The sequence below is a fragment of the Tursiops truncatus genome, chromosome 6, assembly GCF_011762595.2.
Source record: "Tursiops truncatus isolate mTurTru1 chromosome 6, mTurTru1.mat.Y, whole genome shotgun sequence".
NCBI classification, from domain to species: domain Eukaryota; kingdom Metazoa; phylum Chordata; class Mammalia; order Artiodactyla; family Delphinidae; genus Tursiops; species Tursiops truncatus.
This window is the reverse complement of record NC_047039.1, coordinates 74079206-74095768: the sequence shown is the minus strand read 5'-3', so window position 1 is coordinate 74095768 and position 16563 is coordinate 74079206.

The window sequence follows — 16563 nt, the reverse complement described above, 5'->3', positions numbered from 1 at the left end:
AGCAGCCTATAAGAGTTAAATAGTAATGTTTTCCTTGGCTCATTGCTCTGTGGCGAAACTTCCCCTGCAGAACCTGATGCCATCTCCAGCACCCTAAATAGCCAAAACAGTGCCCCATTCTCTCCGCTGGTGTACTCACAGGCTATTGGGTAAGGTACCTCTATCGGGGTTTTCGGGTAAGTTCCTTGTCATTTGCCTTTTATTGTCTGTGCATTGTCTTAAAAAAAAAAAGTCTGAGTTCAAAACTTATTTCCAAGTCAGAAAGAAGATTCTTTAAGTCTCTTTTCTGAAGCAGGGATATCCTCTTCCCTCTTCTTGATGTGTCATCAGCAGCTTTGAAGCAATCCCCTTGTGTCTGTCACAGTGACTCAGAAAACTAGGCCAGTGATGATTCTGTCATTTAGTGGTTCTGTGGCATATGTGCCCTACCATCTTCCGTTTCTATGCTTCAAAATACTAAGTGGGCCACACCGAGACATCTTTTTATCACAAAGTACTCCGTGTAATGGTTTTGGAACACGGGGAGGGAAACGGAGGTGCGGAGAGGGGGGACTTTTGGCATTAATTGCTGTTTATTTCGGTGGCAAATCACTACTTGGGAAAACGTGTATTTGAGGGACATTTAAGGTTTGGCATTTCCATCCTTGACTTCACTCCTTGGAACTGCCATTTGCGTGGTGACATTGGAAACTTGACCATCCTGGACTGCCTGGTTGCCAGACAGCAGCCACTTTGGCAAGAGATAACTCCAGAGGGAAGGAAGAGGTTGTCTTCTAAAAGGAATGAATAAACGTCTGCTCAGGGCTCTCTATCAGCCCAAACAAGCAGCTGCATTCAAGGGGTTTCTCCTATCTTGTAGAGCCAGGAAAGGTGAGCTGTTCCAGGGAAGGTCAGAAAAAAACCAAAAATCGTACTAGAATGTGTGTGGGAATGAAACCGTTTCTCAAAGGTGCATGACAGAGCTCAACTGCAGGATGAGGACGGTACTTTTTCTCCACCACCAGCCCACCTCCTCTTCAATATGTGTGAGTGCGGAGTACACACAGAGTCTATAATTGCCACCCAGACCATGGCTGTTTTAAGGTGCCTGTCACCAGGATAAGCCCCGTTCAATTGAGATCATTCTGTTTCCCTTGTATGTCATGCACCCTATTCTCTTTAGATTATAACAAGCCTTGATACAAGGAAATAAGTTAACTGAAACTCTTTTCGTTAATTTCTTCCTTGCTTCTTACCCCTCATACCCCCTGCTGTCTTTCTCATGCACCTGTTTCCTTTTCTTAACCCTCAAAAAAAAAAATCTGAAAGACAAAGGCAAGATAGAGTCAAAGGGAAGGGAAGTGGGTGGTAAGATAGGATAGCAGAAGGCCTGAAGAAAGTCTGCAGGGGCCTTTTGGAATGGAGGGCCTCCCTAAGAAGTTGGATGAAATTAAAACATCCCTAGAAAAGGACACAGAGACCACCTCCCTCTCCTATAATAACAATAATAGTAACAGCAAACACTAACATAAAGCTTTCACTGTTCTAAGCACTTCACATATGTTTGCTCGTTCAGTCTTCACACACCCTATGATGTAGATACTAATACTATTCTTTTTAGCAGATGAGGAGATAGGCCCAGAGAAGGTCAGTAACTTGCCCAGCATCACACAGCATGTAAATTGCAGAAAAACCAGGACTTGAACCTGGCAGCCTAACTGTGCTCTGTGTAGGCTGCCTCCATAAGTTGGAAGTGTTCATTTCTGCCTGTACTGTCCTCCTACTCTCTGTTACACCTCATATTTCTTCTGTCTTGGGGTTGAAATATGGAGAGAGATTTGCTTTTTCACAGATTGCACTGAATGTTTCCAGGGTCCAGAAATAAGGTCTGCAATAGTGGAAGATAGGAAACATGCCAGCTTCAATAAGCAAATCAAGGTCACTCCCTGATGTACCTGTATCAGTGGCGCACGGCTCAATCAGAGAAGCACTAGAAAGTGTAAGTAAGACTGAACCCTGACTGACTGACAGAAGTAGACTGGAGAGAGCGTATCTTTTTTTTTTTTTTTTTTTTTTTTGCGGTACGCGGGCCTCTCACTGTTGCGGCCTCTCCCGTTGCGGAGCACAGGCTCCGGACGCGCAGGCTCAGTGGCCATGGCTCACGGGCCCAGCCGCTCCGCGGCACGTGGGATCTTCCCGGACCGGGGCACGAACCCGTGTCCCCTGCATTGGCAGGCAGACTCCCAACCACCGCGCCGCCAGGGAAGCCCGGGAGAGCGTATCTTTGTTACAGGGACTTGACTTACGTAATCGTGGGGGCTGGTTAAGCGCCGTCTGCAAGGCCACTGTCTTCGGAAGTAGCGCTGAGGAGTGAGGTGAGCAGGAAAGGCTGTTGGGAAGGGAAGAGATAAGGTGGGGGGGGATGAACGGGAAGCTTGAACACCAGAAAGATGTTAGAAAGCCCCTGAGAGTTCTTACTGGCTCTGACCTTCATGGGCTGAGTGTCCGCAGAAGGTGGAAAGATGGAGGAGGCCCCGTTGGAAAGCTAAGCACACATACTTGGCCCCGGAGCTAGAAGAGCTGAAGGAGGGTCTCGGGGAAGGGGAGCAGAGGCAAGCCCGGCCACTGTCTCCTGCCAACAAGGTGAGCCAGCAGACAGTGACGCTGCATGTGAGCTGCTTCACTCCCGCCCTCCAAATCTCCCACAAAGCCATCTCACATGGCCTACCGTAACTGGACGTATACAGGAAGGGAGTTCTGGGAAATGTGGTTCAGCCTTGAGAAACTGACATATTACAAAGCCACCGCGCGACCTAACTAAAACGGTGCCCACCGCGGTTTATCTAACCAGCTTTGCCCCTCGGCAAATGTGAGACTTCCAGAGACTTTAATTTCCATATACAAAACAGGGGTAATAATAAAGCAATCTTCATTAAGCACAGTAAAGATTAAGTGAGATACACTTCTAAAGCACTAGTTTCCATGTCTAGCACGTAATATTCAGTAATATTTGTATGTAATATAAAGTAACACATATATAATCATAAATATACAGTAATAAAGCTAATGATAGCCTTTATTAATACTTTCTGATTTTACAATAAATCATGCAATAACCAGATCAATTGAAGATGCATTTGCTCAGCCTGAGTTCTTATACTTCATGAAGAACAACAACCTATGAGGTCTCCGAATTCAGCATCCCCATACATTCAGAGTTATCATATAAAATATGCTGATTAAATTTTTTTTTTTTTTTTTTTTTTTTGGTACGCGGGCCTCTCACCGCCGTGGCCTCTCCCGCCGCAGAGCACAGGCTCCGGACGCACAGGCTCAGCAGCCATGGCCCACGGGACCAGCTGCTCCGCGGCATGTGGGACCCTCCCGGACCGGGGCATGAACCCATGTCCCCTGCATCAGCAGGCGGACTCCCAACCATTGAGCCACCAGGGAAGCCCCTGATTAAATTTTTTTAATATCCTTTATTAAGATGTGGTTAGGGAATCCCTTGAGTACTTGAGTGTTTTTTGTTGAGGATCTTTGCCTAAGTACACCTATTTTAAGCCAGGAGAAATCAGTGACAGGAAGACAATGAGAAAGAAATACAGATATTGGGGATATTGGGATCCACACCACAGATTAAGTTCATGACCTGTAAGCGTAATTTCTGTGAATTACAGGAACCCTGAAATTCAGAACGGGTATGAACCACAGAAGCAGTTGAACCCAACTCTGCTCTGAAGCACCAGTCTTCACTAGACCATTCCTGCTAAGTCTGGAACTTAGAAATATCGAGTGATGAGAAACTAACTCCATCTGGAAGCATACCGGTCCACATAGAAACATTTCAAATTTAAAAAATAATATTCCTGATATAGCCAGATCTTATCTCCTTGCAACTGGGCGTTATTGGTCATTGTTTTGCCCCCTTCAGCCAAACAGAGTAAGTATAGCACGTTGGTCTTTAGTCTTTGAGAATCTGGCTAATTCTATGGACCTACTTCACCCCAAAGTATAAGTGCTCCCCTATATATAAACTACTCATAACCTCAGGAGCGTCTGCCTCCACATGACCTCTCCTCCTTTATTCAAAGACAGCTGTCAAGTTCCTCCCGAGCCTTCCTTTGTGCAGAGTTCCATCAACTGTTTTGGCGGGCATGATTTTAAGATCTCTTACTATCATGGGCCTGTTTCTATGAATCGGCTCATCTTTCCCATGTTTCTCTTAATGGGTTGCACTCTGAAGTAAACAATGCTACTGGAGCGACCTGGGGAGTTCAGAGTATGGTGAAATCATCACCACTTAGCGCACTCGTGCTCTGATTTAATACAGCCTGATATTACATGAGCTCCTTGGCAACCACATCGCAGTGTTAGTTGGAATTGTCTTTAATGGAGACTCACTTTTCTATTTTGTAAACTAAGATGGTTGGAGTAGAGGACCTTTAAGGTTCTTCCAACTCTAAACTCTATGAGTCTGCTACAAAGGATCTCCTGAAGGTGATAAGCTCGTCAACACATTCCAGCCAGAAGAGGATAATGGCAAACACATTGGGTAGGTTGTTGTTGTGATCTCTGTGGTACAACATCCAAGGGGAGAGCATCACGTTGGTGATGCTTAGGTCACATGCCCTTTGCCCTGGTGACCAGAGGGCAGGGAAAGGGAAAGTATGAATCTTTCACCTTTCTTGGTGGGAGTTCTGCATCTCAACACAATGGTCGATTCTCCCCCAATACAAATGGGGATTGGAAGCTAGATAGCCAAAGTCTTTGGCCATGGATATAACGAGAATAGGTATAAAATGGAAAGATTTGTGATATTTACTAAAATGCCAATTAAGAAGAAAAAAGCTTTTCCTATATCACCTTTGAAGTGCATTTTCAGGTTAATAAAGAACTTGCATAAACATGAATTCAAACTACCTTTCTTGGAAGACTACTTCTTAAGCTTTATTATACTATCCTAATTAATGTCCAGCAAAGAAACTCGGTACAGACTTCCCATTCTCTCAGAAATGAGGGGTTCCCAATCATTACCAAGTTCATCATTGAGCATTTATGCACGTGTAGGAAGCATATGAATTTGTAGGCTCTAGTTCAGCTATTGTTCTACGGCTGAACTCACTAATTTAAACAACTTGAAGCCAGATGTGTTGTCAAGGGGCAATTTATCTAGATTAGTCATCACACACTGATAGCCACGATCCTTTTTTGCAAAATGCACAGCACATTCCAATCCGAGGAAGCCTCGGCGTTATGAATTCCTTTCACTTGGTTGAGTGTTTCATTTGCCTGCTAATATAAAATTCATTGAGGAGCTGTTGGGAGTTCTAGCCCGGTGCACCAAAATCCCACTGCAGTAAGACTAATGGCCAAGAGTGCGCCCCAGAATAACCCACTTACCTGTTTGGCATAACAGTAGGCTTTCTGCAAATGGGAAGCACGTGTACAGGGTCTGCAATGGTTTGGGATAAATTTGCAAATCTGACCACGAGAGACCAGGACTATTTCCACTGCGGTTCTGTAACTACTTAGCAAAAATGCTTCAGAGTGCTCAGCAGGGAAAGGAACTGTGATAATTGTGGGAAGATTGGACATTATGTTAGAGTGAGCTCTTTGGCACAGAAGAATAATTTCTGTGAAATGCTAGTTTCAAGTCATCTAATGCTGAATTTCCGTCATGTTGCTTTGAGGATGCAAAATGAGGGGCAACAGTAATGCCTGAATCTGGATAACCAAACCGGGCAGCACCTGAGCGTTCCGCAGCAAGTTTAGGGGAGAGGCAGATGGGCAAGCGGAAGGCTCTAGGTCACCTACGAACTGTGGAATTTTAACTTCCGGCTGCCAGATCTAAAACACATTTCAGCTCATCAAGGCATGAATAAGACCTATTTTTAAAAATAGCTTGTGTCATCCAAATTCACAAGAGATTAGTTTATGTGAGAAATACAATAGAACACTTTTCAGAGAAAAATAGAGAAGCAATTTTGGGAAACCAAAGTGAGATGAAGTTTTTTGGTGAATATGTAGTCTTTCTTTCTAGCTTTAAAAAAAAACAAAACACTGCCTAGTACTTATCTCTAGGTTCCCTTCAACTAATGTCTAAAGTCACTCAATTAGTAGGTGGTAGAACTGTAGTTCCAAACAGTCCTGTCAGACTATAAAACTTCTGTTTTTACTTTTCACACTCTACCCCACTGGATAATTGTTTTTAAGCACTTTGACTGACAAATACTTTTTCATTGATGCATTAGTCGAAATGGACTGAAATTTTACTGGCCTGACCTGTCACAGAGTCCAGTGTGGGTCACGGGTTTATCCCCAAAAGCTCTTCTCCCAGCAGGGACTTAAGGACCCATACAGCTTCCACCTTGTAACTACACCATCTAGAATCCTTGGCTTCCAAGATCTCTGTGGTACAACATCCAAGGGGAGAGCATCACATTGGTGATGCTTAGGTCACATGCCCTTTGCCGTAGTGACCAGAGAGCAGAAAAAGGGAGAGTATGACTCTTTCAGCTTTCTTGGTGGGAGACAAGGAGTTCTGCATCTCAACACAATGGTGGATTCTCCCCCCAAAGAAAGGGGAATTGGAAGCTGGACAGCCAAAAATATTAAGAAATGTTCATTATATCTACCATGTACAGACCTTTGTTCTAGAAGCTGTATAGAATACAAAATAAGTAACGCATAACTGCAATTTTGAAAGAAAATGATATTCTAATGGTCTGAGAGACTGATGTACAGAATCAGCTATCATTTCAGGGATAATATATGGGAGAAAAACAATGGAGGGGAAGTATGACAAGTATTTTTACTGAACTAGCTAGTCTCAAAATTCCAACTGGTGCATTTCAAATTCCTCCTAAGTAACGAGGTCAAGTAATTCTCACTTACTCAGAAATGGAAAAAACATCTAAAGAGAGAAAATGATTCTCATAATAAAATCAGAAGGCAATTTTCTTTTTCTCTTAAACATAATATTTTTTCAACCATTCTCTTCACATCACTGAAACTCCATTTTCTCACCTGGAAAATTATTAGAATACATATAATAAATTTTCTCGGGTGATTCCTGCTACAGTAGTGGGCATTCAACTAAATAGTATTTCTCCCTTTTTCTTGACACTTGGTCATTCTTTACTGCATTCAGTAAAATGCTGAATGTGACTGTACCTGCAACAGGTTGGTCTCCCGGACTCATTCTTTCTTTGGCTTCAGTCTCATTGTCAGAACCTACCCTGCTACATGTCACATTCGCTTCCCTAGGGTATTATTGCTAAATGGCTGGCCTGGTAATTCGATTAAACATATTTGCTACTGTTCAAATGGATGATAATTCGTTGGCATATTATTCCTCCAAAGTAAAATATTATATATGAACAGTGGTCCTTAATGTCTCAAGTCAATGTGATGAATAAACAGTAAGATTTTTAGGCAATGTGTCAGCCCCGGAGGGCAGTTATAACCATGTCAAAGATTCTCAACCTCAGCACTACTGACATTTGGGGCCAAATAATTCTTTTTTGTAGGGGTCTGTCCTGTGCATTGTCAGATGCTTCCCTGACCTCTGGTCACAAGAAGCCAGTAGCAGCCTCTCCCTTGCCCCTGGCTAATGACCACCAAAAATGTCCCCTGGTGACAGGGGGGCAAAATTGTCTGCATCTCTCCATGCCCCAGAGTTGAGAATCACTGATCTATATAACGGCATATTTTCATTCTGTTTTGGCAAATACTGGTATTGCCTTCCAAAAGACAGAAGCCTGATTCCACTGAGCCCCACACCCTCTAGACATGATGGTGACCCTATTCCAAAATCAGAGGTAAATCCTCAAAGTTTAATCCGACAGTGGAAATCCCAATGCCTTTACCAAAAGTGGTTTGGGGACAGTCCTGTGACTCAACTCTGGCTAAGAAATAAGGAGGAGACTGCTGCAGGGCTTCTGTCATGCATTTTATGCTGTCAAAAACACTCCAAGAAAGACCTGTCCTCTTTTTCCATTGGATATCATTGTGCCTGCACGTGACTGTTAGACCCACTAAAATCATGAAGATTTTAGCTAGCATGGGAACAAAGGCAACAAGCTAAGAGGAAAGCACCTAGGTCTCTGATATAGTTGAGACATGAATTTAACTGATCCTGGAGCTACCCTACCTCCAGACCTCTTGTAAAGTGTACTAATAATCTGCCCTTTTGTTTTAGCCAGTTCAGTCAGGGTTTCATATTAATTAGAGCTAAGCATCCTGTCTAGGAGAGTCCACGTTACCACATCAATAAGGTGGCTGTCACCTCCAGCTGATAGGGCCTGTTGGAACAAGACTGCTCCCACACAATCCCAAAGAACAGGTGACACTGAAAAACAGCTAACTCAGTGTTTCTTCTTCCTCAAGGAATCATATTAAAAAACATTTTTCAATGACTGTTTCTCTTCTCCCTCATTCACTAAACCTGTATAATAAAACAAAAGTGTGCTACATTTGACAAATGTGTACACTCTCTTAGTATTCCAGGAGATAAGAAATGTAAATATCAGATGAGAACTACACTAAGATGACAGAAAAGTGTTTGTTAATTTAGCAAGCATCTACTTATCGAATACTCATTTCATGAAAGGTCCTCTGTGAGTGTTAGGGAGGATGGACATAATCGATCACAAGTCATCCTGCCTTTAAGTCACTTATAGTGCAGTAATGAAAAGCCATGTGCAGAAACACAATAATACCCAGGTTTTGAGTATGAGGGATAAGGGTGGTGCAGCTAGAGTGTCTTGAGCATTCAGATCAGGATGATGAGACTGCAGTTTTTTCTGGTAATCAAGGAAAAACTCATTAGGAAGGAGTAACATTTTAACTGAGTCTTGAAGGATGGGTAATATTTACTCGTTTAGACTGAGGAGTGATGTGGGTTGAGGGGCAGGAAGCACCAGACAGAGCAGCCCGAGCACATGGATGTATGAGGAACTGCAGGCAGTTTAGCTTGGCTAGAGCACTGAATATGTGGGGGGCAGTAATGGCCACAAAGACCCTGATTGCCCCCAGATGATGGTAAGGAAAGCTAACATCAAGGCGGGGGGGGGGGGGGGGCAAAATAAAAATTTAAGAGGACAAAGATCCTAAATGTTACGAATTAAAGGATATGTTTATTTCCTTATGCCCAAAAGAAACATGAAGCCAGGAAAGCAGGGTATCAGAGTGTCTGATTGAGGTAATATAACACTCATCTAATTATCTCTGATTATCCATTCCATAAAAGAGGCTAAGATGAGCAATTCACTAAATATCCAATGGCCTCTTTCACCCTTTTTGGCATCAGAGAGTTGATACGTCAGCAAGCCATAAACAAGAATAGGCTATAAAGAACCTAGATAACACTTTTAAATCTGCCTCCCCTTCTCTCTACCCCAGCGAGATCCTTATGCGTAGCCTATTTCCTTTAAGGCTTATGAAAGTTTTCAACCCTCAAGTAAACATAGGTAGTGTTAGCTTTTTAAATAAAGATGATTTGGTTTCTAGTCCTATTCCCAAGTTGATTCAGTAATTCAACATAGACTCTGTTCTCAAATTATAGCATAAGTCATTTACTATATAGTAGGTGGTTTAATGATTTCACAGAAAATGCAAAATCAATTTCGATGCAAATGTAACTTCAATAGAAATCACCACTTCCCTCACTTATCAACTGTGTGACTTCGGAGATATTATCTAACCTTTCAGCGTCTATTTCCTCGTGCAAAAAAATGAAATAACCAGATCTGCCTTTGAGTGTTAGGGAAAGCATTTAATAAGATGCTACTCCGAAGTCACCAGAACACATCTGGGTACGTGGTAAGCGCTCAGCTAAGGGAGGCAGGGGACGGGAGTTCTTCGTTTAATCAGTCTCAGAAACAGAAAGCCACTCAAAGTAGAATCAAGAAAGGGACAATGGATGGAAGGGTATACAAGTACCTCACACGAACTAGACAAAGGAATCACAGCAGGACTTCACAAGAGACTACTAACTAGGAAGTTCAGAAGACGACTGAGTGATCTCTTTCAGACCATGTCATTTCTAGTCCGTGTGTCTGTGTATCTACTGGGCTCCTGTTCACTCTGCAGACTGGCCTTTCCCACTTCACTGAGCACGTGGCAGAAATGAGCAGCCCAGGCCCAACTTGACGTCACCACACCTTCGAATACCAAACAAGGCTTTAAACTGTGTGAAGGGGTAGTAGAGTTGCTTAGTCCAGTAGCAGTCCATCATCCAACCCACCGGGCCTGCCCGCCTGGCCCAATGCCCACTCATTTTCTGAGAAAGGGGTCCTCTAGGAAGAGGGTATGACAATGGGAAGGAAGAAATGGTCACGTCGAGTACAATCAACAGAAGGAAAAAACCCTAATGCCCTCACTTTAGTATCCTCCACATGAAACAAAGGAAAGTGTGGACCGTGCTATTACTAGAAGAATCCTATTTCAGAGTCAGAGGGGCTAAAAGAGTTTCCAACCACGGCCTCTGCCAAGTCCTTAGCTTCCAGCCCAGCTCCTCCCTTCCCTGCTCTACTATATTCCGGTCTCTTCCATTATGGCTGTGTGTGTGTATTTCAGCTTGGCATCTCCCTCCCTCATGAAGCGGAGGTGATCATATTTCAGGAGGTGCTAGTTCCTGCACGTGCAGTTGCCTCTGTGTTATAACTGCTTTCCTCCATACAGCTGCTGCACATGAGCTCATCTCCATGCTGCACGGCCTCATTTACAGCAAGCCGGCCTCACACTGAGTCTAGAAAGAGGCAGGCTCTACCCGCAAATCTTGCTTCCTGAGGCATGTCATTTCTTTGGAGGACTTGCGGTCTGATAATGACCATGTCATGATGGTGCAGTGAGAGCTCCGAATGCCCCAATACACTTGATGTAACTTAGCATAAATTGGCCATTTATCAACATGTAGGACCTTTAGAATTTCCATATTCGAGCTGTTATGCCGTAAAGCTGATTAATTGTTCAATGCCCAATGTAACCTCCACATCCTGTGTTACTGGGAGGTTACAGCTACCCACATGACTTCATTAGATTTGCCTGGGAGGAAAAAGTGCTGGACACTCTTCGATAAGAGGCAATGATCTCCTGGTTTCCTGGTGACCTCACAAGTTTCTTAAAGGAGAGCATACAAGGACTTCTGCATACCATGTACAGTCTAGTGGAAAACAGCAAGTCCGTTTAAAGATACAAAAGGGGTACAGCTTGCAGACTTTCAAATCAGGAAAAAAAAAAAAAAGAAAAAGCTATTATTATATTCCAAGTATGCCTTGTTCCCAGTTTAATGAATCTGAACTGATTATTCAGGTTGTTTTTTCATCATTTCTAATTTACTTACTACTGGTGTCCTTCTTTGTCATTAACAAAATATATTCATTGAATCAGCAAACATTTGTTAAGTGCCTACGATATAGTACAGTTGGTAACACTGGGAATAGAGCAGTATAAATGCTAGTAGAATATTTCAGAGCTATTTTAGTCTTTTCAGTACTTTTAAATCCGCCCCCCCTAATCTGAATGCCTCTGTCTATATGCAAATGATTTGGGGGTTTTAACACATCTCTCTCTAGTTCTGAACTTTGCCCCAAAGCCCATGCCCACATCCTCTTCATTAACAGATGTTGGTCTTAAGGTCTTCCGAGCAACAACAATTCGTGTACAAAGGAAACCAAGATCAAAGAGTGGACACTATAAGAAGACAGAATTGGTTTTATACAGGAAAATTATTTAAGAAGTAAGGCTGCCCAATAATAGAAGTGCTGTTCCAGGGAGTGGCGAGGGCCTTTTCTCTAGTTATATTCTAACATTTCCAGGGATGCTGTAGAGTGCCTTCTGACATTCATTACAAGCAGATCAATCTCAATGGCCCTTTCTAAGATTCTGTTCCTTCTAAAGCCATATCTGTCAACATTCTCCACCCTGCCAATCAAAGAAAAAAAAAATACTTAGGGCTGTTTCAAATACCTCACGCTGAAGCAAATGCTAAAGTCTGCTTCTTCTGCCACAAATATCGTTTCCACTGTCCTCTTCCTTCATGGGCTCCCTTCCTAACTGGTTCTGCGCTTACAGGCCTTCTCTCCAGTAGGCCCTAGATTTCACCCTCACGTCGTTGTTAGTAGCCATCTTTTAGCACACACTGTCTTGGAATTTTCCACTGACCCTCCATATACTGCATGTTCAGAGTTTCATGGAAAGTTATTGCTGAAAGGGATCTATATTAGTTTACTATTGCTACTGTAACAAATTACCAAACATTTAGTAGCTTTAAAGCAACACAAATTCATTATCTTACAGCTCTGGAGGTCAGAAATCCAAAACGGGTGGGTCTCCCTGGGCTAAAATCAAGGCATCAGCAGGGCTGCCCTCCTTCTGGAGGCTCTAGAAGAGAAGTCATTTCTTTGCTTGTTCTAGCTCCCAGAGGCCGCCCACATTCGTTGCTTTATGGCCTCTGTCTGTCCTCAAAGCCACCAATGGCAGGTTGAGTCCTTCTCATACTGCATCACTCCAACCCTGCTTCCGTGGTCACCTCTCCCTGAGTCTTCTTCCTCCCTCTTCCTTCACTGAAGGACCCTTGTGATTACACTGGACTCACCCAAATAATCCAGGATAATCTCCCAATGTTAAGATCCATAACTTAATCGTATCTGCAAAGTCTCTTTCACACCACAGAATAACCTACTTATAGGTTCCTGGGATCAGGATGTGGACCCTTTTGGTGTGTGGGGGGGGGATCCATCATTCTGCTGACCAGAGGACCTTACAGTTGATTAGCGAAGTCCTCCCTTTTATGGGTAAAAAAGAGGGGCAAGAAGATGTAGGCACTAGCACACTCCAATGCCCCAGGATACAATCAAAACTAGAATTCATGTCTCCCAGCTTCCATACCGGTGATGTAGAATACCACCCTGTTACCTGTAGAATTACGATATAAGAAGAACCACAGCTAAAAGTAGTATTACTAAAGCAACTGTCCTCCAAAGGCTGAATTTTCTGAATTCTACAAATTCTTCCAGGACCTAACCATTCTCTGATTCTTTTTTTTCCTGAAGCAACCAGGAACCTGCTTGCCTAAAAGAGTTAATATCTCCTTTTCAATGTACTTGATTTGTAGAAAGAATTCTCATTTCACACAATAAAAGAGGTTGAAGAAGGCCTATTCACTTACTTTACAAAAGAATTCTCCAAATCAAATAAATTGCTTCATTTTATTTCACTTATGATTGTGATTAAGATTCAGGTAGCAGTTATAATTCCCCTTTGTTTTCATAAGTGGCTGATCCATCCTTGTGGAATCGCAAGTAGGTAACGTGAAGTTTCCTGTCTGCCTAGGAGCCACCTGGGCTGAAGTTTCTAACAGTGCATGATGTTCCACAGATGTTTAATGTATTGAGGGTGAGAAAAGAAATGCCCGATTATCTACCCCTTCAGAGCCTGAGCCCCACTTTCCATGCAACAGAAAACAGCAACAAAAAATTCTCCTGAATCTCTCTCCAGCAGAAGAGACCACCTCCTCTAAGAACTCACAGCTCTCATGCCCTCCAAGCATTCTCTTGTCTTCTAATGAAAATCAGCATTTTAATGCTTGGTCAACACATCTCTAAAATGCAAACATTTTCCCAGTTACCAGCTGCCAAGCAAATGTCAAAAAGTAGACTTTTCAACACTCTCCCCCAAAGGCTAGATTCACTAGGGTGAGGAAATGGTCCAGAACCTCTGATTGACAGCTGCCCCACAGGGTAGCGATTTGGGATCATTCCCACAGCATCTTGCCTCCTCAACCACTGGAGATTTAAACAATATTTGGCAGAACATGGTTTACAGTATCACTTAAAGTCAACAGTTAAACAGGAGCCAGAGCCTGTTAAGAAAAGAAAAAAACACAAAACACTAAACAACTCAGTCATGAAGCCAGTAATAGAAAGGGAATGGAATTCAACAACCAGAGCAACAGAAAGGCGACGCATGCCCCGTTGAAATCTGAACAGAAATGCCAAATTGGTGAAGCAGAAAGAGGCCAGAAACTCTTCAGCAGGAGGCTGAGCTGTCCTGCCTTTGGGCCTCAGCACCAGGACAAGCCTTACACATTTCCTATAGCTCCTTTCCTCTTGTCCATCTGGGCTTCCCGCAGCCCAGGCAGCCACGGACCGTTTGGCCCACGCGTTGTACTAACGCTGGGTGCGGCTTTGCGTGCATCAGACTCAGGGCTGCTCTCCAAAGCAGAGCCCCTGCCGAATGGGCCCCAGCACCTCGCCCCTTGCAGCCTGCTGAAAGTCCGCAGCTTGTCTGTAATTGCTGCGTGAACATGCACTTTCTTTCGCTGATGATTTTGGCACCCTAACGGGGCTCTACCCAAAAAGGCACTGAACAATGGGATGTGATTGTTTTAAAATGTGCCCAACAGGAAGTTCTCCTCCGACAGCTCTCAGGACCCGAGCTTCAGGGCTTGGCCGGATTAATGGAGCTCAGCTGTAGTTTACAGTTTATCATCAACCAAGTGTTGCTCTCGCTGCCTGCCCTCCCCTCTCCGGCTTCTAAAGAAAAATAAAGGAAAAGCAAGAAGGAAAGAAAAGCGGCAGCCCCAGAACATTCATTGTATAACAATCTGAACAAGGGAAAGGGGGGCGGGGGGGGGGGGGGGAAATGCCCTTGGTGACCGTGAAACTGACACAGTTCCCCCAAAATGGCTTCCGGCTTTCAGTTTGTCACGCAGAGCTGTCTTCCCTCACTCTCCCAAGCCTCTCCCCCATTTATAATCATTGTTCAAAGTGGTGAAAGGCCTAATTGCCCCGAGCAGTGTGGTCAATCTTCCTGGAGATTTAGCTGCCTGCTTTCATCTGGCAGCCTGGGAGGGAACACAGCATTTCCCTCCAGGCAATCTATATGGTCTAGCAGTTCACTGCAGAAAGTGGTGCCTTATCGATTTCTGCCATAGTTTCCATGGCTGACTCAAGGATCAGAGCCTCTGACAATGACTAACAAGTTTAAACCATTAGTCCCATTTGTAACTACTCAGCGAAAGGCTTGTCAGTCACTGTGTACCATATACTGCAGCTTTTAGCAGATTTCTAATCCCATTCACTTTGCCCACAATGACCCCTGTAGTTAATGGGGGTTATCGGAAAACTAATTTTTTCCCTTCAAAAGCGGGGCCTTTTTCTTCTTCTTCTTCTTTTCAGAACATAAAAGCCATTTCGGTTGTCATGTTTCAAAACAGTGATGCAGGCAATGATGTGTAACCCTCCTAGGAGAAAACCTGTATCCTGGTGTGCAGGACATTGTGTCTGAACCTGAAAACCAGTGCAGAGAGTCGGGTGGCAGATACTGGTTCATCACGTAGAGATCCTTCCTGTCCTACTCTTATACAGATTTGTCTTAACACCTTCCCCCTCCCCCCTCCCTCTTTGATGTAAAAGAGACTTATTTCACTGTAAGAAACCTCTCTCTTTCTGGGTATCTAATCACCCCCACAGTTGGTTCAGCTAAAGCCTTGTGTTACTCAAAGTGTGGTCCCCAAACCAGCATCACCCCAGAGCTTTGTAGAAATGCTGTTTCAAGGGTCACCCTAGACCTACTGAATCAGAATCTGCATTTTAACCAAATGCACAGGTGATTCCTATGCACATAAATGTTTGAAAACCACTGGTTTTAAGAAGCTATTTTTTTCACTGTCACATTTTCATAACAAATAAAGCCTTACACCAAATAAAGCCAAAGTTAACATTTCCAGTATATGGGTTAGAATATTTTTAGGAAAAAAAAATGACTTTTTTTGCATAACAGTTCCAGTGATTTTTTTTCTCTTTGTAGATCCGACAATTGAAAGTTTTCCATCATCACATCTGCAGTATCTCACCCAGTAGCTTGTATATGTTAAGCACAAGACGCATAGTTGTTGAATGAATGATTTACAAGAATGAACAAGTGAATGAAAATGAACACAGGAATGTGATGTGTCTGTCAGTGTTATAACAAACCAGGTATTCTTGACATAAAATGATAGAAAAAAAAACTGGGAAGCTGACTCACAGGACTCACCAGGGAATAAGGCCCTCCATTCATTTTTCATCGCCTTAACAAGATGCTCTCACCACCAAGTTGATCTAGTCCTCAGGATGGATCTCAGGAAAATCAACGCGGCAGGCAGGCTTTTCCTAGAGCATCCTCTTGTTTCCAAGTTTAGCCCATTCCATCCTTGTCCCATTTCTGCTACTTATTCTCTCTCCTCTCCCCATCATCCATCGATCATCCATTTTCATCTCTTAAAACCCTGTACCCAGCCAAGAGACACCAAAGAATCTGAAAACCAACTCATGCTAAAATAAAAGTGACCGCTAAGGCCTTAATATTTTGAGGGTTATTTCTTGACATCACCAAAATCGTACCACTGAGGCAGTCAGTTTTAGGGGTCAGATCAGCTCTGCCATTGCCAAATCAATACCAGAAGAGTGCTAAGTAACAAGATATTCATGGAGGAGATTTCCTTATGTAAGTGCTGCTTGTCGAAGTCTGATTCCTTGCACTTTCCAGAGAATGTTTTCTGATCATGTGGCCACCCTTGTCTTATGGTCATAGGTC